This window comes from Schistocerca serialis, chromosome 6, assembly GCF_023864345.2.
Source record: "Schistocerca serialis cubense isolate TAMUIC-IGC-003099 chromosome 6, iqSchSeri2.2, whole genome shotgun sequence".
Lineage (NCBI taxonomy): Eukaryota > Metazoa > Arthropoda > Insecta > Orthoptera > Acrididae > Schistocerca > Schistocerca serialis.
Genome location: NC_064643.1, coordinates 134618444 through 134640619, shown reverse-complemented (window position 1 = coordinate 134640619; position 22176 = coordinate 134618444). Strand labels below are relative to the sequence as shown.

At 41.4% G+C, this 22176-nt stretch overlaps 1 long non-coding RNA gene and 1 pseudogene across 1 annotated transcript in view; both read right to left on the bottom strand.

The window, feature by feature from the left end:
* The window catches only part of LOC126484635 (uncharacterized), a 50395-nt gene that overhangs the window by 8932 nt on the left and 19287 nt on the right, over positions 1–22176 (bottom strand). The window lies entirely within an intron of this gene.
* LOC126485406 (5S ribosomal RNA) lies at positions 13419–13536 on the bottom strand (annotated as a pseudogene).

The following is a 22176-nucleotide window of genomic DNA, read 5'->3' as shown; positions in this document are numbered from 1 at the left end:
CCAGTTATTAGGGTTTTCTTCTCGTTCCATCCAAGTATGGAATACGGGAAGAAGGACGTCAAATGACTGTGCGCGCCATAAGTGATCTTTGTCCTCATGATCACTTGGGAGCGATTAGTGAAGAGTTGTATGTCCCTAGCATCATTTAAAGCTGAGTTTTGAAATTTACAAGTAGACTTTCACATCATAGTGTGCCTCTATCTTTGCTTAAATAATTCGTTGTTGGTCACTAGCCAGATGCAAGTCTTTCGACTGGACACGACTTGCGGGTCCCTAATGTACACCAGCTAGCTAGCCGGGGAAAGCGAACTTCCGATATAATGGGGAACCACTTGGCGTTCCTGGCGTCTCCTTGCATCTTAGAGAGATGATGACTTCAAATTTCCTTGGTCCGACTGGAATGTGACCCACGCATCAATCGGGTTCCACGATCGCGCTTGTCAGACAATCAAACGCCTAATACATACATAATTGTGGACTGGAATGGCTTCATAGCGTAACCGTTTCCCTGAGAAACAGGTATTAGTCACCGAACAGGCGTCTATCATCTGTTGCCATATCTTAACAATAGTATTCAACACTGTACATTTAAATTCAGAACGAACGGTCGTGAAGCTGTTGTACTTTCACAAAGTGTGTTCAGTGCTTTCGTTACTGTAGCAGGTAGCTGCTGATCAATAATTCATCCCCAATGTCTCATGTAATAGTCTTCCCTTCTGTGATTTTAAAGTTTTAGGGAACTGATAACTTCGCCTATTTTTGTATTCCTTGGCGCTCTTCACGTCGACAGACTACTTTTAAAAGCCGAGTCAAAATTTACAAATTTGTTTCACTTATTTTGGTGTATCCGAGTTAATCCCCGTTCCTGGCAGTTCGCGTGTATAGTCTTCTCTCGCATGGCCCACGGTAACGATATTCCGTTACAAGAAGAGCTCTTAGGTTAGAACACAATACAGGAATCTTGTTAGATCCGTTGTTCATCGGAGATAGTAGGGCAAACGTAATTTTGGTAACAAATGGAAGCCTTAGAGTGAAAAGCAGCTACATCAAAAAATTCATAAGCGATAGCTTTTCTAAGACTGTTGGAGAACTAGAAGCGATATTCCATCTCCCAGAGATTTAAGAAAAAAGAAAACACGCGGTACATTGTAGAATATGACAGTGACACATTCACCCCGTTGACATGAGGCTCCCAAAACCGGATTTTGTAAACAAATTTCCCAATACCGCATCTGGGTGGTTTTGTACACACTTCAGAATAGCTTTTGGAAATCCGCTTCTTCTTGCCGGATTTTAAATTTCGCAATCGATTTTCGCTCCCATGTAAACGCAGCCGCTTTCAAACGTGCGTCAATTGTCAGGATACATCTTGTTTTTAAAAATTTTGAGCTAGTGTGGACAGAGTGGATTTTTGTACAGTGAAGGATAAGTAGAAATATTAGACTAAAGCTGTTTACACCTCATCTCATGATAAATAGCGATTGTGCTGACTAAATCAGAAACTCTTAACAGCTGTTTTCCAGGCACCGTATTTACTGGGCTCGCAAATGCGCTTCCTACCTTAACATGTAAACACGACAGCGAAAAACGGTTTCCGAAATTCGGTTTTTGTCTTTCAGAAGATTTCGCCTGAAAACGTAGTGAATGTACCAACTTACAAAACAGTTGGAATCCGATTTTGCTTCTTAAGAGTATGTCTGCCTTACATTTTTGACGTTGTAACTTGATACTTGACACTGCGTGACGTCTTTGGGAAAACACAATGAATATGGGCTGTAAACAATGTTTCATGAGGAGTATAACTTAGAGATGGGAGTATGGCGAGGATTCAAATGAACGTGGAAGAGATGGATGATAATTTTTGCATTCATTTCCTAGTGCGATGCTGCATGAAATGTTTTTAAAAATACTCGACAAAGAAAGAAAATTACAGAAATGTGTATAGAACAGCCATACCTGTATGTATCTAAAGATTATTCATAAGTGACGACCACTTTTTTAGAATTACAATTAACAGTTTTTGGAAGAGATTGTTTTGCATTTGCAGTTTGCTTTCCCTTGATATCCTGAAAGTGTTTGATTTTTTATCTGCCCTCCCCCCCCCCCAGAAAATATTCTCAGTTTTTCACTAGTTTACTGTGTTATTTAATAAGAAATGCTGCATGTTTTATCGGATTGTACAAGTGCATTCTTGTATTTAAAATGTTTATTAAAAGCAGTTTTTCACTGGTTAATAAGGTGTGCTGTATGTTGTCTCGAGTCATTGTTTCCTGAGACTAGTATGACCTACACCCCCCCCCCCCCCCCCAGTTCAGATCCTGGGTACGCCCTTGGAGGAGTGTCTATTCATTTTTGTCTTTATTCACAGATTACCCTTGAAATCCGTAGTTTTCGTATAATAGTAATTTTCATATTTATTTTTCTGTGTTTTACAATATTTCACTGCAATAATCACAACACATCGTCTTTATGGCTTTATCAGTATTTTCGTTATTACGATTGTTCTTATATAGTCGCACTAGTTTCGCAAATTTTCCTAATAACGTCATGGGTACGGCACATGGCCCCCAATAAATGCGGTAGTTATTTTCCCTTGGCAAGCTACGAACACTATCCACATTTTTAGATCTAGAGTCCATTTAAAATCGGTATTATTATATACCTCAGTGTACTACTATCCGAACTGTATGATGTTATTGTCAATGTTCGTGTAGCACAAGAACTAATTAAGATGACTTATTCTCAGTATCAATGGTAAATGCAGTTGTAAATGCAGAATACTCAATTCTACTAACACGTAATGATGTTCCCTGATATGAAAGGTTGCAAATTAGAAAGCGCAACACCATTAAAGACGCCTTAATTGAGCTTTGCTATTTCAAAAAAAAGAAATGTACTTTTCTTGGGCGTCTTGGCCCAACACACTTTAGTTTTCTGACTGCCTGTCGTTATCAGAATATTATGTTTCACGTGCCTTTCGTCATTTGCAGACGCACGGTGACGCTCTGAAACACGAAGCTGAAATGCTGTGTTAAAATGCACGAAAATCTTGACGGTTACGTGAAATGTTTTTGTTGTTGCGCGAGTAATGTTAATTTCTTTTCAACTGCGAGTTTAAGCAGTCTAGTATGCTTGTGTTTAACGTATTAGACATGAAATTTAGCAAAGCTAATTGTCGCGCACATTAAAATCCGACCAGCTTCATTGTTCTGTTACAGAGAAGAGGCTCTGGGCTATTTGTGAGGTTCGCATTGAAACCTTGTTATAGCAGTGATTAAAATTTTTTGAAAGCTATTTTCTATTGACATCTGAATTACAACTATTTTTATGTAGTGAATCGTGAGACCTGATCCGTGCAGACTGGTCCAGGTTAACACAAAAAACTGTGTCTGCAATGAAATATTAATTTACTTTCAGGTGAAACACTTAAGCAGATAATTATCAGCGAGTGAGTTCCTATTTTTAAGACGTGTGGCGTAATAAAAAGAAAACTTGAAATTATGTTCTCGCCCGTAATGGCGTCTTTGAAACAAAATCAGTTTCTTATATGAAAGCCTCAAGATATTCAGTAATAATTATGGGATGCCTTTCCCTACACTATTGAAAGGAAAACAAGTTTACACATTTATATTGTTAATTATTATTATCATAAGAATGCTTTTTCTTACAGTACTAGTAACAAACACATACCATTCTCATCACGAATTCTCAATGGCGTCGTTCTTGTATTTAAAATGATTATTAAAAGCAGTTTTTCACTGGTTTACTGTTTTATTTAATAAGGTGTGTGCTGTATGTTGTCTCGAGTCATTGTTTCCTGAGACTAGTATGACCTACACCCCCCCCCCCCCCCCCGCCCCCCTAGTTCAGATCCTGGGTACGCCCTTGGAGGACTGTCTATTCATTTTTGTCTTTGTTCACAGATTATCCTTGAAATCCGTAGTTTTCATAGTTATTTTTCTGTATTTTACAATATTTCACTGCAACAATCACAACACATCGTCTTTATGGCTTTTATCAGTATTTTCGTTATTACGATTGTTCTTATATAGTCGCACTAGTTTCGCAAATTTTCGTAATAACGTCATGGGTATGGCACATGGCCCCCAATAAATGCGGCAGTTATTTTCCCTTGGCAAGCTACGAACACTATCCACATTTTTAGATCTAGAGTCCATTTAAAATCGGTATTATTATATTTCTCTTTTAACTAGGCACTAGTATTTTACTGGGATAAGTTGTACTAAGTAACAAGTTATTATCCCTGTAGTTACTTCAGTTATCTTTCCTACTCCCCTACTTGACTTGGGTGTTGTGTGTTATGAAGATAACAAAGTCCTTGGGTAAAAAAAAAAAAAAAAAAAAAAAAAAATCTCCTATTCAGGTCTAGCTGGGAGTGGGAAAACCCGGGAAAGAACCACCCCAGGGCCTCAGACGACGCACAAAACAAACGTCTAATTTGCTTCAATACAAATATTGTAATTTCCCATGAATTTGTTATGACAAGTAACACATTATATGAGGAATCCTATCATAGAAACGTTTCACATTTTCAATATAGGTAGATAATTGATAGGTTGCCATCATAGAAATGGAAATTGAAGAAACAATATAGTTATTTACTCCCATTCCTGCGGTCTGATGCCTTCTGCTGTGTTTGTGGCGACTTACCTTTAATATTTCAATACCTGTAAGTTGTAAATTGCAGCGAGTTCTTAAACAATTCTTAATTTATTGCCATCCTTGGCGTGTAAGGCCTTCAGCTGTGATAGTGGTCACTTGCCTTAAAATTCTAATTTGGCATTTGTATTTACGCAGTAAGCCTTTAGAACCTTATTTATTGCCATTCCTGGCGTGTAAGGCCTCCTTCCCAGATCAGTGACTTGCTTTCAAAACATTATCTACTGTATTTGTATTTAATCATGATTTGCTAAATTGTAACTCACTGAAAACACTATTATTTACACAGTTGTTTATTCCTTCATTAATAATGTGTGGATTTATTTTTATTGTTGGGTCTGTAATTACTGGTTTAAAATAAATTGTGTGTAACAATAAAAGGCGACCAATAGTAACTATTTACGGCCCTGTCCACAATTGTAACCGAGTCCTGCCTTCCCTTGACTACCAGGTTTCATAAATAAATGTGCCAAGAGAAGCCTCCTGTAGTGTGCTGCCACCTGCTGGCACTGACGTAAACTTGTAATTGAGTAGAAGAGGTCAGCTGTGCATGCCGTCAACCGCGCACGTCGCTTGTCAAATGCGCATGTATTTGGTCCTGTGAGGTAACTAGAGATGGGCAAAACTGTTCTTTTCAGAGATCGGATCAGAACCGTTCACTCCCTGAAATGAGCTAGCTCTTTTCCATGACTCACCACTCATTCACAAAAGAAAATAAATGGAAGGCACATTGCCCTTTAAACTTGGTTTATTCCAGTACTATACCTGTATTTTCATCTTATTTGATCCTATTTTGAAGTAACACAGATAATGAGTAAGAATTTTGTATTGTTTATTGAAATGTCCACGACATGACAAAGTTTTTGATTATTGACTTATTTTGCACCATCGTGGTTTTTTGGGTAATCGGAAAACGTTGTAACTTGAGATGTACATTAACTATATATTTGGCTATAATGTGTTAAAATTTCATTAACCTCGTACAAATACATCGCAAGCCATATATTTTTAAAGTGAACGTTTCCTTCCGAAGACACCTAAAAACGCAAAATCCGTACCAGAATAAGAAAAAAAAATATATAAATTTGACTGTAAGACTAAAGTGCTGCATATAACCTTACGCAGAATAAAACAAGGAAAATATTGGTGTATGACATTTTGCGATACGTTTATCGATTCGCTCGTAATTAAAGCGTAAGTTCGAGTGTCCATAATAAAAATCCTATAGTAAGAGGAGTCGTCAGGGACCTAATCTGATCAGTTTAAACAAATAACAATAAAATAAAAACAAATGATGTATACATAACATAATAATGTAATATACATGGCGGTATTACTACGAAGAACAATGTCCTGTAGAGACGAACTCCGTTGCAGAGGCGCTGAGTCAAGCAGGTCGAGCCGCGAGCTGTATTACTGCGTGAGCTGAGACCAGAGTGACACCTGAGTTGCTTTGCTCAACGCTCTGGCTAGAGTCGAGAACGGTGGGATGAGCGTTGAGCGGGCGAGTTCCGAGGGTGGGGGGAGCGGTGAACGGCCACCAGTCACCCGCTCCGAGACAAATCGTCCGTTCTCTTGCGAGCAGGTTGTTGCAAGCAGTTCTTATGTTCTCCGCTAGGAGGCTCTCTGTCCTGTTGCTCGCATCAACTGCCCAGAGGGCAGGACGTGCGACTGAAACGATAGCCGACGGAGTGCGATGCTAAGTTAAGCTGCGCCAGACACTGCACGCTGCAGAGGAAGCACAAAGACGGCACGGTATATGTGAAACACAAAATCCAATGGGGCACTGCACAATGCAGGCAGCCAAGACAGAAGCAGGGCAGAGGCCGGCCCCGGCTGTGTTGTGTGGCGTGCAGTGTGCTCTGACCAGCAGAGGCGCCGCTGATATGCTCCGTCTCTCTCTCTCTCTCTCTCTCTCTCTCTCTCTCTCTCTGCTGTGGGAAACGTTTGGAGCTACCGTTCTTTTTTTCTGAATCACTGATTGTTCACTCCTTTGAAAGATTCAACTCTATGAATCAGTTCAGGAGTTTCACCGAGTATAGAGGAGGAATGTAGGATAGTGCCATAGATTTAGTGCCGTAGATTTAGTGCCGTGTATTTCAATTTACCGCATCTATGTTACCTTTAACAGCACTCAAAACTAACCAATAAATTCGCAAGGTGTCAAAAGTTGGAGTGTTCACTCGCTCTTGTGCGCTAACAGCACAACGGCCACTGACTGCAGTGAACACCACACTCCCTGCACCCAGCGGCCGACTCGTGACTTTTCCGGGTCCGTGTCGCCATTCTGCTCTTTAATAGACGCCGTGGCAATCACGAGTTCACCGCGCCGCATGCATCGCAACTCTCGGTCCTTTTTTTTCTGCGGTTATTAAGATGGGCCAAAAATAGACGACGCCTTAACGAAGAGAAGGCAAGATTGCGATCGAAGCTGTCGATAGCTGGACGGGACACAGCTGTCGATGATGGCCGGCGGACACCTGGGTCGTGGGAGCGAGCTCGCCGCTTAACGTCCTTCGCGTCATAGCTGACCAGACCTCGTCCTGTGGTGGTGCCTGTTCCACTGCACTTCAGTGCAAAGGCATACCTCGCGGCCAATAATATCAGAGTAAATAAAGTATACATCTTATCGAAACACTTCTCATGAAACCCACAGAAATTCTGTTCACATGTAGATACTGCCAGTAGCATCGAAGAGGACGGTAGCAGGCCAAAAGCGGAGATGCTGAACTGTTTCCAAATTTTCCTTCTACAAACAGAAGACAGGCGTTGTGTCCTTAGTTCAATTCTTTCATCGACAGAAAGATTCATAATAAATAGTAGCTGACCCAGCCACGCATTGCTGTGGATCAGTAGCTGTAATAGGTTGAATTAATTTTGTACTCATCTTTTTAATCCAATCAATATTCACTAATAAAGCTGAGAATAGTTTAGTGAAAAATCTGAAAATGATTGGTAAAGTATCAAAATGTTGAAATTAACCACAGGCCAAGAAACAAGTTTTAAATTTACATTTTATTCATCTCAAATTCAACTATATTTTGTAATTAATGAATTATTTACAAAATACTTAATAAATAATAACATATAAAAATTGAATTTTATAAATGAGGTAGATAACATTGATTTTAACTATTATTTCCATTATTTTAAATTATAACAATGTAAAGTTTTTAAATTGTCTAAGCGCTAATTGGTGCACAATATTTTTGGTTAACCTGTCTATTGCTAACACGAATAGATTTGATGGTTTTCCCACACGAGAGCAGGCGACATATAGTTATCCATAGGAGAAACACGTATTTTCCAAGTACAAACCGCAAATAGACATTGTTTGGCCTTCAGACTTTTTGATGGTCATCGCTAAACCGAAACGTATAGGAAATCGAAGCCTTCTAAATGGTGTTGGAGATTCTCACGGTATCATTGGAATACGATGGCAGCAGTACGATTTTTCCTTTAAACTTTCCCGTCAAAATGGTTGCTTCGGGAACATTTCTGGTGATCCTTTTGCTGACGAAACGTGTTCTGTTACATACTCTAGGTGGGTTTAAATTACTGCGAAGAATAATCGGTGAACCAATCTTCAACCGACGATTGTGTGGTGGCATTCGTGGTATATCTAGAGAATTTAAAAATTAAATTGGAAAATTTACGGCTTCGTTTTCATCAACTATTGTGTTGATTGATTCAAAAACATCAAATCACTGGGCAGCAACTGTTGTATCTGGAAAATAAGCCGGCCGGGGTGGCCGAGCCGTTCTAGGCGCTACAGTCTGGAACGGAGCGACCGCTACGGTCGCAGGTTGGAATCCTGCCCCGGGCATGGATGTGTGTGATGTCCTTAGGTTAGTTAGGTTTAACTACACTCCTGGAAATGGAAAAAAGAACACATTGACACCGGTGTGTCAGACCCACCATACTTGCTCCGGACACTGCGAGAGGGCTGTACAAGCAATGATCACACGCACGGCACAGGGGACACACCACGAACCGCGGTGTTGGCCGTCGAATGGCGCTAGCTGCGCAGCATTTGTGCACCGCCGCCGTCAGTGTCAGCCAGTTTGCCGTGGCATACGGAGCTCCATCGCAGTCTTTAACACTGGAAGCATGCCGCGACAGTGTGGACGTGAACCGTATGTGCAGTTGACGGACTTTGAGCGAGGGCGTATAGTGGGCATGCGGGAGGCCGGGTGGACGTACCGCCGAATTGCTCAACACGTGGGGCGTGAGGTCTCCACAGTACATCGATGTTGTCGCCAGTGGTCGGCGGAAGGTGCACGTGCCCGTCGACCTGGGACCGGACCGCAGCGACGCACGGATGCACGCCAAGACCGTAGGATCCTACGCAGTGCCGTAGGGGACCGCACCGCCACTTCCCAGCAAATTAGGGACACTGTTGCTCCTGGGGTATCGGCGAGGACCATTCGCAACCGTCTCCATGAAGCTGGGCTACGGTCCCGCACACCGTTAGGCCATCTTCCGCTCACGCCCCAACATCGTGCAGCCCGCCTCCAGTGGTGTCGCGACAGGCGTGAATGGAGGGACGAATGGAGACGTGTCGTCTTCAGCGATGAGAGTCGCTTCTGCCTTGGTGCCAATGATGGTCGTATGCGTGTTCGGCGCCGTGCAGGTGAGCGCCACAATCAGGACTGCATACGACCGAGGCACACAGGGCCAACACCCGGCATCATGGTGTGGGGAGCGATCTCCTACACTGGCCGTACACCACTGGTGATCGTCGAGGGGACACTGAATAGTGCACGGTACATCCAAACCGTCATCGAACCCATCGTTCTACCATTCCTAGACCGGCAAGGGAACTTGCTGTTCCAACAGGACAATGCACGTCCGCATGTATCCCGTGCCACCCAACGTGCTCTAGAAGGTGTAAGTCAACTACCCTGGCCAGCAAGATCTCCGGATCTGTCCCCCATTGAGCATGTTTGGGACTGGATAAAGCGTCGTCTCACGCGGTCTGCACGTCCAGCACGAACGCTGGTCCAACTGAGGCGCCAGGTGGAAATGGCATGGCAAGCCGTTCCACAGGACTACATCCAGCATCTCTACGATCGTCTCCATGGGAGAATAGCAGCCTGCATTGCTGCGAAAGGTGGATATACACTGTACTAGTGCCGACATTGTGCATGCTCTGTTGCCTGTGTCTATGTGCCTGTGGTTCTGTCAGTGTGATCATGTGATGTATCTGACCCCAGGAATGTGTCAATAAAGTTTCCCCTTCCTGGGACAATGAATTCACGGTGTTCTTATTTCAATTTCCAGGAGTGTAGTTCTAAGTTTTAGGGGACTGATGAGCTCAGAAGTTAAGTCCCATAGTGCTCTGAATTATTTGAACCATTTGGAAATTAACTTCGTCAACATCAACATTTATTGTTGCCAAAATAGCATGATTACTGTGCCAGTTATGGTCTAATAATTATTCAATATATCCGGGAAGACACTCTCAGTTAGTTCACCTGTTATCTTAACAATAGTGCAGAAATTGTCTGGCAATCTGATGTATTGTGTATTTTGATGCAGTTCAATTTCACCGTTGCAAATATGTATATCTACATCCATACTCCGCAAGCCACCTGACGGTGTGTGGCGGAGGGTATCTTGAGTACCTCTATCGGTTCTCCCTTCTATTCCAGTCTCGTATTGTCCATGGAAAGAAAGATTGTCGGTGTGCCTCTGTGTGGCCTCTAATCTCTCCGATTTTATCCTCATGGTCTCTTCGCGAGATGTACGTAGGAGGGAGCTATATACTGCTTGATTCCTCGGTGAAGGTATGTTCTCGAAACTTCAACAAAAGTCCGTACCAAGCTACTGACCGTCTCTCCTGCAGAGTCTTCCACTGGAGTTTATCTATCATCTCCGTAACGCTTTCGCGATTACTAAATGATCCTGTAACGAAGCGCGCTGCTCTCCGTTGGATCTTCTCTATCTCTTCTATCAACCTATCTGGTACGGATCCCACACCGGTGAGCAGTATTCAAGCAGTTGGCGAACAAATGTACTGTAACCTACTTCTTCTGTTTTCGGACTGCATTTCCTTAGGAATCTTCCAATGAATCTGTCTGGCATCTGCTTTACCGACGATTAATTTTATATGGCCATTCCACTTTAAATCACTCCTAATGCCTACTCCCAGATAAGTTATGGAATTAACTGCTTCCAGCTGCTGATATGCTATATTATAGCTAAATGACAAAGCATTTTTCTTTCTATGTATTCGCAGCACATTACACTTGTCTACATTGAGATTCAATTGCCATTCCCTGCACCATGCGTCAATTCGTTGCAGATCCTCCTGTATTTCAGTACAATTTTCCACTGTTACCTTTTGATATACGAGTACTACAGCATCATCCGCAAATAGCCTCAGTGAACTTCCGATGTTATCCTCAAGGTCATTTATATATATTGTAAATAGCAACGGTCCTACGACACTCCCCTGCGGCACACCTGAAAACACTCTTACTTCGGAAGACTTCTCTCCAGTGAGAATGACTTGCAGTGTCCTATTATCTAGGAACTCTTCAATCCAATCACACAATTGGTCTGATAGTCCATATGCTCTTACTTTGTTCATTAAACGACTGTGGGGAACTGTATCAAACGCCTTGCGGAAGTCAAGAAACACGCCATCTACCTGGGAACCCGTGTCTATGGCCCTCTGAGTCTCGTGGAAGAATAGCGCGAGCTGGGTTTCACACGATCGTCTTTTTCTAAACCCATGCTGATTCCTACAGAGTAGATTTATAGTCCCCAGAAAAGTCATTATATTCGAACATAATACGTCTTCCAAAATTCTACAACTGCTCGACGTTAGAGATATGAATCGTTCTGCACATCTCTTCGACGTCCCTTCTTGAAAACGGGGATGACCTGTGCCTTTTTCCAATCCTTTGGAACGCTACACTCTTCTAGAGACCTACGGTACACCGCTGCAAGAAGGAGGGCAAGTTCCTTCGCGTAGTCTGTGTAAACTTGAACTGGTATCCCACCAGGTCCAGCTGCATTTCCACTTTTTAGCGATTTTAATTGTTTTTTTATCCACCTGTCGTCTGTTTCGAAATCTACCATTTTGTCATCTGTGCGACAGTCTAGAGAAGGAACTACAGTGCAGGTTTCCTCTGTGAAACAGCTTTGGAAAAAGACATTTAGTATTTCGGCCTTTAGTCTGTCATCCTCTGTTTCAGTAACATTTTGGTCACAGAGTGTCTGGACAATTTGTTTTGATCCACCTACCGCTTTGACATAAGACCAAAATTTCTTTGGATTTTCTGCCAAGTCAGTACATAGAACTTTACTTTCGAATTCGTTCAACGTCTCTCACATAGCCCTCCTGACACTACATTTCAGCAATTGCTTAGAAAATACTTGTGCCGATGGATCATTTTGCAATTTTACTCGCATGTTCAAATGGCTCTGAGCACTATGGAACTTACCATCTGAGGTCATCAGTCCCCTAAAACTTGGAATTACTTAAACCTAACTAATCTAAGACCATCACACACATCCATGCCCGAGGCAGAATTCGAACCTGCGACCGTAGTGGTCGCGCGGTTCCAGACTGAAGCGCTTAGAACCGCTCGGCCACAGCGGCCGGCACTCGCATGCTCATGGTTAGTCAGTGACTCGATACTTCACCATAAAAACGATTTTTTTAAACATGCGTTAATCTCATCGGCCATAGAGCAAGAAATGACTGGTAATGTTTGCCGGAAGTCACCAGACAGTAATAAGACACTACCACCGAAAAGTCTATCGTTCTCTTTCAAATCTTTCATAGTTCCATGAAATGCTTTGAGTGAATGTTTATGAGCCATAGTACACTCATCTCAAATTATAATTGAACTCTCTTGCGACACAGCAGCCATTCCGCTCTTTTTTTCATGTTGGACATAGGGTTTGGTTTGTTATTAATGTGTAATGGCAACTTAAATGCTGAATGTGCCTTTCGCCCACCAGCTAACAAAGTGGCAGCAATACTTGACGATGCAATTGCCAATGCAATTTTCTGTTGCGACCGTATCTTCGCAAGGGTTAGTGATATTAAAAATGTCTTCCCGGTTCCTCCTGGTGCGCCTAAGGAAAAAAATCGCCTTTTTCAGAGTCAACGGTCAGCATAAATTGATTACAAATATTTTTTTACTCAGCCGTCAGTAACGGCTCATGTCAACGCTGCATCAGCACGTGTTAAATTCCAATGATTGTCTTCTTCCAGTAACTGCAACTCGCGACATGCATCTTGATATGTACTGAACACACTACCATTAACTGTTCGCAAAAATTCGAAAGATGTTGGTCCGGGAATATGCATCAACAACAAACCCAAAAAAAAAGCATTCACGTTGTTTTCGATGTACTGTATAAAGTCGTCCCAGTGTCTTGGCTTTAAATATGCTTCGGATCCACGGGTGTGGTTCTCCATGTTTACGTGGCTCCCATTCTTTTCCTAATTTATTCCAGGATAAAAAACGTGGAGCATCGGCATATAATAATGTTTTTGCCAATATCTCATCTCCTCCCGAACAGGCCACGAAGGCCCAACGGTACCGACCGGTCGCCGTGTCATCCTCAGCTCATAGACGTCACTGGATGCGGATATGGAGGGGTTTGTGGTCAGCACACCGCTCTCCCGGCCGTATGTCAGTTTCCGAGCCCGGAGCCACTGCTTCTCAATCAAGTAGCTCCTGAGTTTGCCTCACGAGGGTTGAGTGCACGCCGCTTGCCAACAGCGCCCGGCAGACCGGATGGTAGCCCATCCAAGTGCTAGCCCAGTCCGACAGCGCTTAACTTCCGTGATCTGACGGGAACCGGTGTTACCACTGCGGTAAGGCCGTTGGCCTTTTTTTTGAAAATTTGCCGAACACACACAATGTGAAAAATTCAGTTAGTGTCGTTTTTGGTGGCTCAAGTGCTCCTTGAGAATATTTTCTTCGATAAAAGGTATACGTTGACCGTTTTCGAGATGTACTGCAAGATGCTGGATAGAACGGTCTCTTTCGTGTATGGGAAAACTAAAAATACGAGCAATGGTGAGTATGGTACTACCCACTGATTGACAGTTTCAACTTGATTTGTAGAATTTGACATTCGCATTGTAAATGTGTGGCCACCGTTCTCAGCGTTTTGCGGCGATATAATGAATAAGCGTCGATATCCGTAATAGTATCATTTGTGTATTGTTTTGGGAAACGCTTCTTACATTTTCCATCTCCAATGCACTGCTATGTCATGTTAAAAGCTCCGCACGGTCCGTGGATGATGTAACAATATCAAGCAATTCTGGGTCAAATAATGGATCCAGAATTTCAGCAAAAATTATTTGATTAATTTCTTCTGGGCGGATTTTAACCCGTAACTGGTACACCTATAAATTGTAACACATAAGGTACATCTGGGTCCTCGGGACCCACCCAAGTTTTGAGTATATTTTGGTAAAAAAAACACATTTAAATGAAATTTAAATATGAAACTTTTATTAATGTTTTGTTACTAATGTTTTAAAACCACATTCCTCATTTATGGTCATACCTTAAAGATGTTACAAAAAAGGACAATAAACTGCATAAAATACGAAATGTGAAAAATATACTTTTGGAAAGTCCTGCACATCAGTTACAAATAGTAAGATAGACAACTGAAACTTCACGTTTAAACACAAAATGTACTATGCTTCACAACAGTAAGCCAGAAGAAAAGTTCAAAATCAATATAAAAATTTCTGCAGGCACAACTTTTGGATAAATTTTAGTACATTTCTCAGCTAAATGACTATGTGATCTTTGAAAATAGCAGAAATTATGACAAAATATTAGGTTTCAATTATACAGCATCTTCACCAGTCCATTTCAGTTATTTCATTCATCCAGACTACCGAAACAGTTTGGACATAAAGCAGTGGAACATTCCAAACATAATGGTGTTCGACATCTGGCACACGCCCGGGATGCTTTCCTGTCTTTTTTAGATGGGCACACTGAGCATCTTTTCCTCTTCGATTTAGTAGCACCAGCTTCACTGTGAACCTGGGATGTTCCTGATGCCTTGGAGGGGGTCATGCCTAGAATATCACAAATGGAATTTCGGATATCTTTTCTCAAAAATGGAGAATCCAATCTTCTTTTCATACAATCACTTATGAGTTGTGTACCTAGTTCAATGAGGAATTCTCTGCGTGTCACATCATCAGTATCTTCTTTCCCATGGTACAAAACAAAAGCATTTACACCTGCTATATCTAGCATAGTGTAGAAGACTGCCATAGGCCACCGCCTTGTTCTTCTAGAAGTCGTGTAATTATGCGTCTTTTCGTCAAGTGCGTCAACTCCACCTTTTGTTTTATTGTAGTCATGGATTATTTCAGGCTTATTTTCCACCATACATTCTCCATGGTGCATTGTCGATATCAGGTTGACAACCTTGTTCTTTTTGGGGACGTGTGAAAGTATTGTTACAGAACCAGAGTATCCGTAGATTGAAGAAGACACATTTCTGCCCTTTGCTGTTGAAAAGCTTGGTGGTAGCTCAGCCTTGTTCTTTCTCATGGTGCCAATATAAGTCAAATTACAGTTCGACAACTCATTGACCAACTCCACACTTGAGAACCAGTTGTCCCCTGTCACATTTCTGTTACTTCCCTTGATTGGTTCAACCAACCGCATGACAACAGCTGTTGGTAAGAGGACACGGCGCGGGATGGCTACAGCTGATTTTCCCGAATATATCTCTGCATTCAAACAGTAGTGCATTTTGGCATCAGCTAGAATAAATATTTTTATACCGTATTTCCGTGGCTTGGATGGAATGTACATCCTAAATGGACATCTACCACGGAATCCTACAAGCATTTCGTCAACAGTGACGTACTCTCCGACTGAATAGTTTTCTTGACAAGCTTCTATCAATGAATTGAAGAGCCAAGAGATGTGGTACAGTTTATCTGTGAGTTTCCTTGCGTCACGGGTTGCTGCATCATCAAAACGAAGGCAACGTAATAAAAACAGCAAACGTTTCAAGGGCATAGTTGCCCTAAAAATTGGTCTACCAGTGCCGTTTGTAGCATATAAACCATTCAGATCTTCGTTGTTTGACTTGAAGGCTCCCCACAAATAACAAAGACCTATGACAGCTTTTATTTCAGTACTGTCTGTTAGATTTGAAAAAGAATTCTTTTTTGACTCAGGTGGCAATGACATAATCTTTTCATTGGTTCTGAGTACTACCTCTGCAATCATTTCTTTGCTGAAAAGTAGTTCCCAAAATGCTAGAGGGGTCTTTTCTGTTACCTGTCTAGCTGCATTACGTATGCCAGGAAAGTGAATTGGAGCAATGATGTTGGTTTGAGAGGTTCTTCCACGTATGCTGGGTGTTGTTGACCACTTGAATCTGTTTCTTCCATAGATATAATTAGTTCCAGATTGTTCGTTGTTACTGTCTCCATCATCACTTTCATCACTTCCAGTTTCATGTTCACTAATTTCATAGTCACTGTCGCTTCCACTTATGTCTTCAATATCACTGTCCAATGGTTCGTTCAGATTATCTGTAGTATCTTCCTCGCTCATTTTTCTGAAGCACTACACCGTAAATCCAAGATACCGGAAATAATGCCACGAAAAGAAAACTTTCACTAACGGTACACCTGGGTCCACGGGACCCGATCACCTTTATAGAAACAAAACTAACAAAGAAACGCCTGCAACAATGTTGTGGGCTGGTAGCCAGTTGATTGTTAGGAGAGTACAGGGAGAGGGAAGTCAGTGCTACCACACACATCACGGAGCTGGAAAAAAGAAATTTCGCTCGGGTCCCTGGGACCCAGGTGTACCAGTTACGGGTTAACTTCAAGCCCAATCAAAATGTGAGAATGGGGCAAACCTCGCTCAATACAATACAGCCAACAAACTGAATGTTTTACGATTAAATCAGTTAATGATTTGCATTTTTATTTGAACAGACGTGCAGTGGTATCAGTACAATATATTGATTGTTGGCCTGGTAATAACAAAGTTTGTGTTCCATCACAATTCGGATTACATTTAAATGTAGTAAACAGGTCAGGACGACCGCAACGACGTACGTAAGTTATGGCATTTTATATTCCTGCATGTTCCGTGGACTGCCGATGTAGCTTGAAGGTAATATAAATGCAGTACCGATGCCATTGGTGTTTAAATTTTCGCCGGCCGTTGGTGGCCGAGGGTTCTAGGCGCTACAGTCTGGAACCGCGCGACCGCTACTGTCGCAGGTTCGAATCCTGCCTCGGGCATGGATGTGTGTGAAGTCCTTAGGTTAGTTAGGTTTAAGTAGTTATAAGTTCTAGGGGACTGATGACCTCAGAAGTTGAGTCCCATAGTGCTCAGAGCCATTTGAACCATTTTAAATTTTCATCGATGTTTTCGATAAGAGCATCTCGTAAATGGATGTATTCCTCCGATCGTAATTTAGCCTTGTTGTATCTAATAAATTGTAAACATTCACTTTCGATCTTAGCGTACATATCCACAACGTACTGATGGTACAGCTCACGATATCGAAGGATATAATTATATTGATTAAGTCTAGTCATCAGTCGGTGCGCGTAGTAGTTCATTGAACTAACTTTTTTATTCGTTTCATAATATAAAGAAATGAGTAATTAAATAGTTAGAAAAATTAAGAATAAGAAATTAAAATGAATAAAATAATGAATTAAATAGTTGAATATCAAACGTGCCAGTAACTAACTGGACCACACTGTTTGATGTTGAAGCGATATTCATCCTGCCCTTGCCAGAATATTGGAGGATACTGAAGTGTGTCATTCGAACGGTGTAGGTCTGAAATTGTACTAACAGTGCTGTCTCCACGTGTGATTCTGATGTCTGCTGTCATCTGGATCTCCAACCGTAATAACAGCAACTTCATCTACGATTGGTGCGTTGAGCCTGCCAGCGTGTTCACTTTGTCTACTTTTATGACGATTTGGTAGTTGTCATTTCTTAATTGTGGAGACATTCTTTTAAACAACTGAATATTACAGTTTTCCAAAAAATTTTCTATCAATTCCACAATTGCTCTCTCTTCTGCTTGTTCGATGAAATTATACTTGCACCCAGTTGTCACGCGTTCCTCACACCGGCCCGAAAAATAAATTTGGAGAAACTTCGAATCATCATTAGGCCTCGACATCAGTGACCCAATCTTATGATACACCTGGCTTTGGATTTTGAATTTAGTTTCAAAATTATGTTCATCAGATGTGAAATCGCAGATTTTAGTTGCCCCAAAGGACGTCATTTGAAAACAAGAATTGAATTTGCGTGTCTTGCATAAAAACAATTTCAAATTGTCTGATTTGCCAGCAAGAAGTGATCGTAAATGTTCAGGCGGAGTAGGGAAAGGTGACAGTACAACTTTTCCTGATGCACAACATATGCAGATTGCTTCTGTGGTGTCACCGCCAGACACCACACTTGCTAGGTGGTAGCCTTTAAATCGGCTGCGGTCCGGTAGTATACGTCGGACCCGCGTGTCGCCACTATCAGTGATTGCAGACAGAGCGCCGCCACACGGCAGGTCTAGTCTAGACTCTCTAGCACTCGTCCCAGTTGTGCAGCCGGCTTTGCTAGCGGTGGTTCACTGTCTACATACGCTCTCATTTGCCGAGACGACAGTTTAGCATAGCCTTCAGCTACGTCGTTTGCTACGACCTAGCAAGGCGCCATATTCATTTACTATGTCTTCTGAACAGATAATATTGTGACTCATGTACTATCAAGAGCGACGTTCATCATTAATGGATTAAAGTTAAGTATCAAACTAATTACGTCCACTTTCTGAATTCTAATTCCTTGTCATGTTCCAGACCTCACGTAAGTATAGTTCTTCCCTCCTCACGCCAGCCTGCGTGAGTTAAAACGCGTGCCTTTTCGGCCTCCTCTAGTAACACGGTGTTGGCTCTTCTGCTAACACTACAGCTTCATTGCGAAATTTTAACGCTTGACAATATTGGTATTTTTTGTCCACCGCACCAACTGCAATTTTAGGATGTGCAGAATAATCAATGTCTGTTGCATATTCGAACGCAAGGCGAACGAATGATGCACGTGTTAATCCACGGCTGGTTTGCTGCCTCTCTCTTTCGCGTTCTCTGAATGAATGTAGCTTTGTGCCGTTCTCGCACCGTTTTTGTTCTCGATATATTTTGTCGTAGACATTTATCACGTTGTTATTGAGATTCTTGTCTACGAATTTCTGGTGTTCTGATTCGTTGAGCTGCATTCCTTGCCGCGATTTGGTCTTCGGATTCGTGAGCTCTCTCAACACGCTTGCGGCGTGCTTCTATGCTACATGCATTGCTAAGGTTAGAAATTTTCCGCGGCAGTATAGTGAAATTGAAAAATATGATAGTATTTATTATTTTAATAAATAAATTAGATCAAAATTAATGAGTTAATTTATAACAATTATCAGTTTAAAAATCAAAATAAAGTACGAATAATAAAACAGAAGGAGCAAGTAAGAATACTTACAGGTTGACGAGGCGGTATGAAGATCAAGGGAAAAAATTATCTATAAAGTTTTTTGTTATTATTACTTTTCTGTTAAAAATGATAATATCTAATCAGTACACAGCACAATTATAACACAATACGCAGTAAAATTATAAAAATGATACGCAAAAAATTAGTGTCGTAAACATAAACAAATATCACGTGGAATAGATTGCAGCATCTAGAAATCGAAACATGATACCATCTGCTGGATGTCCACCCAGCGCAGATATGAAAAGATGTTAGAGTGTTGTGTCGATGAATTAACTTACACTGTCATCTGTTAGAAATCATAGAACTTACAAATAAATATAAACTATAGTCATATACTAAACATTTAATTTGCAATAACAAATATTGAGGTCAATAATCGAGATAAAAGCTATTCTGTTTTTTTTAAGTTGGACCAAATTACACATAGCTGCAAAATTTCATCAAGATCGGTTTAGTAGTATCGGACTTTATCCCGTTCATACGTCGTGACAAGAGATTTTTTTATGTATATAGATATACAATGAAAGTATGTGTGATGTATGTGAGTGCGTGCGCCAAAACTTCGCAAGCGAATTTCGCAGCCTCATCGGGTTATATGGTGTGGTAAGCATCTATCCCCCATCTATGATGAAGGTTTTATTTTGGAACTGCAGTGGTTAGTTATGAAGTTATGGGTATCAAAAGAGGCCATTGCACCAACTGACTTCTTAGGAGAAGTCGGTGAAGCTGCTGGGAATCTAGTGCGAAGTGATGAAGGCTGGCCAGAATCTTTCTGCTGGAATGTTATAAATGTTCCATAGTGTTATAGGATCTTCCAGCCGGTTCAAGAATGTTCCACAATATTCTAGATTTTCCAGAGTGTTCGAGAATGTTCTAGAATATTCCAGGATGTTCAAGAATGTTCCGTTATCCTGTTGTGGTGGGATTGCGTTCGAACTTAAGAGGGTATTCAGTATATAGACGTGCCCACGTGTATGTGTCAGTATGCATTTGGAAATAGGTGAGAGCGGATCGAAGAAAAGTGAAAGTAAAAGCGAACTGTTTAAGATAGTGAACAGAATATGAAGTGAAATGTTATTGTGTTAAGTAATGTTAACATTTAACAGGATGCTGAAGCATAAGAGTGGGACCGATGACCTCGTAGTTTTGTCTCTTCCTCCCATCTTTTAAACCAACCAACCATAAAAGAGTACTTACCAGTGGTGAATTGAAAAGGACGAAAAAAAAAGAATACTGAAGAAATGAAATGGATGAGGAGCAGGAAGTACATTTAGCTTCAGATTGGAAGAGAATGAACAGTGCGAGAGAACACTTAACAGAACAACGAGATCAAATTAGACAATAGGATAGAGTCAATACGGTGAGAGAAAACTTAATAGATGAACAACAAGATGAAATTAGAGAAGAGGGTCAGGGGAGACACTCAACAAGCAGACATAGAGAACGTGCTGAGAAGAAATATTACCAAACGCACTAAGTAAACTTACACTGAGTGAGGCACGTGAAAGAGAACAGTCCTAAGCGCATGAACAAAACAGAAAGATGAAGTACAAAGCAGGGAACTAGAGATAACAGTTTGGCAGCTGAAGCATTCCAATATGATCCCGCTAAGAAGTACAACAAACTCAAATGCGTTATCATTGACAAAATTGATCAAGTGTGTCACTTCAGCAGTTCCACGAAATTCTGTAAGCACCACGAATGCGCTGCGTGTGTGGAAACATTCGAAGAGCACAAATGGAAATGCCTCCCACAACATCATTTCATTACATGACTGGAGAAACTCCAGAATCAACATATTTTCTACGAAATATGGCAGCGTACAGTGCATGCTTTGAAATGATCTCATTTGTTGGTAGATGCATGAGCGGTAAGAACATCAATTAAGTCCTGTGTTTTCGATTGAAGGCCAGTTCTACCACTGTTACCATTGCCAAACGAATTTTATAATTTTTTGTAAGTGTATTTCAGTGGCGACGTACAACTGTGAGTCGATCACCGTTGTCCAAATATAAGTGGGTTGAGACGGGAAATCACTGAATAACTCCAGAGAATTTTATACAAGTGCAATCAGTTGGTTTACATATTCAAACAGCAGTGGATCAGATGGTAACCAAATGAATGTCGATTATGGCACTGTACTTAAGTGGATTTAAGATTACTTAAGAGCATCTTCAAGCTTTCGAGAGTATTTTCAAACGTGAAATTTTAACACATTTACGATTATTTTGAATACTCACTTTCAAGATGTTCTCGAGTGTCCTGAAATAGTTTCAGAAAACAAATGAAAAACGAAGACGAATCGAAGTGGGTCTATTTCAGCAAGTATAGGTATAAGTATCGGAGGCTTTGGGCAAAAGCTGATACTGCTAAAATTGCACTTGGCCCAAGATCCGATGGAATTCCTATATTCTTTTCTTTCCCATAGCGCTTATCCCCTCTAGCAATGTGTCCGCTTTTTAAGGATTTGGCGTTTTTTATTTTATTATTTAACATGGTGGCCTATTGCCCTTCCTGATGCCACAGACGTCAAGGTAACTCGAGGGTGGTAAGTCGTATGCACCATCCGTTCGTCAATCGACCATACTTTGCTCTCTGTGTTTTGATACTTTAACTATTTGTATATCATAATCTCGGAGGCAAAGTTTGCCCAAACGAGCGCGGAAAACAGCCGTAGAACCACATTGAGGCTGACCAGTATCCAGCCCAGAGTCGTTAGTCAACCTCGTGGATTCGATCCGAATCTGACTCACCTCCCTGTTTCGCAAGCTAGCGCGTTGCGCGTTACGCTACACTAACAGGTGATGGAAGCTCTATTAGATTCAGTAAAAAAAAAACTGCTGCTAAGTTAGCCCTTCTTTTAACCATAATACACCGTAGATCCCCCCAACAAAAATCTGTCCCCAGTAACTGGAAGAAAGCACAGATTACCCCCCCCCCCCCCTTCCCTGAT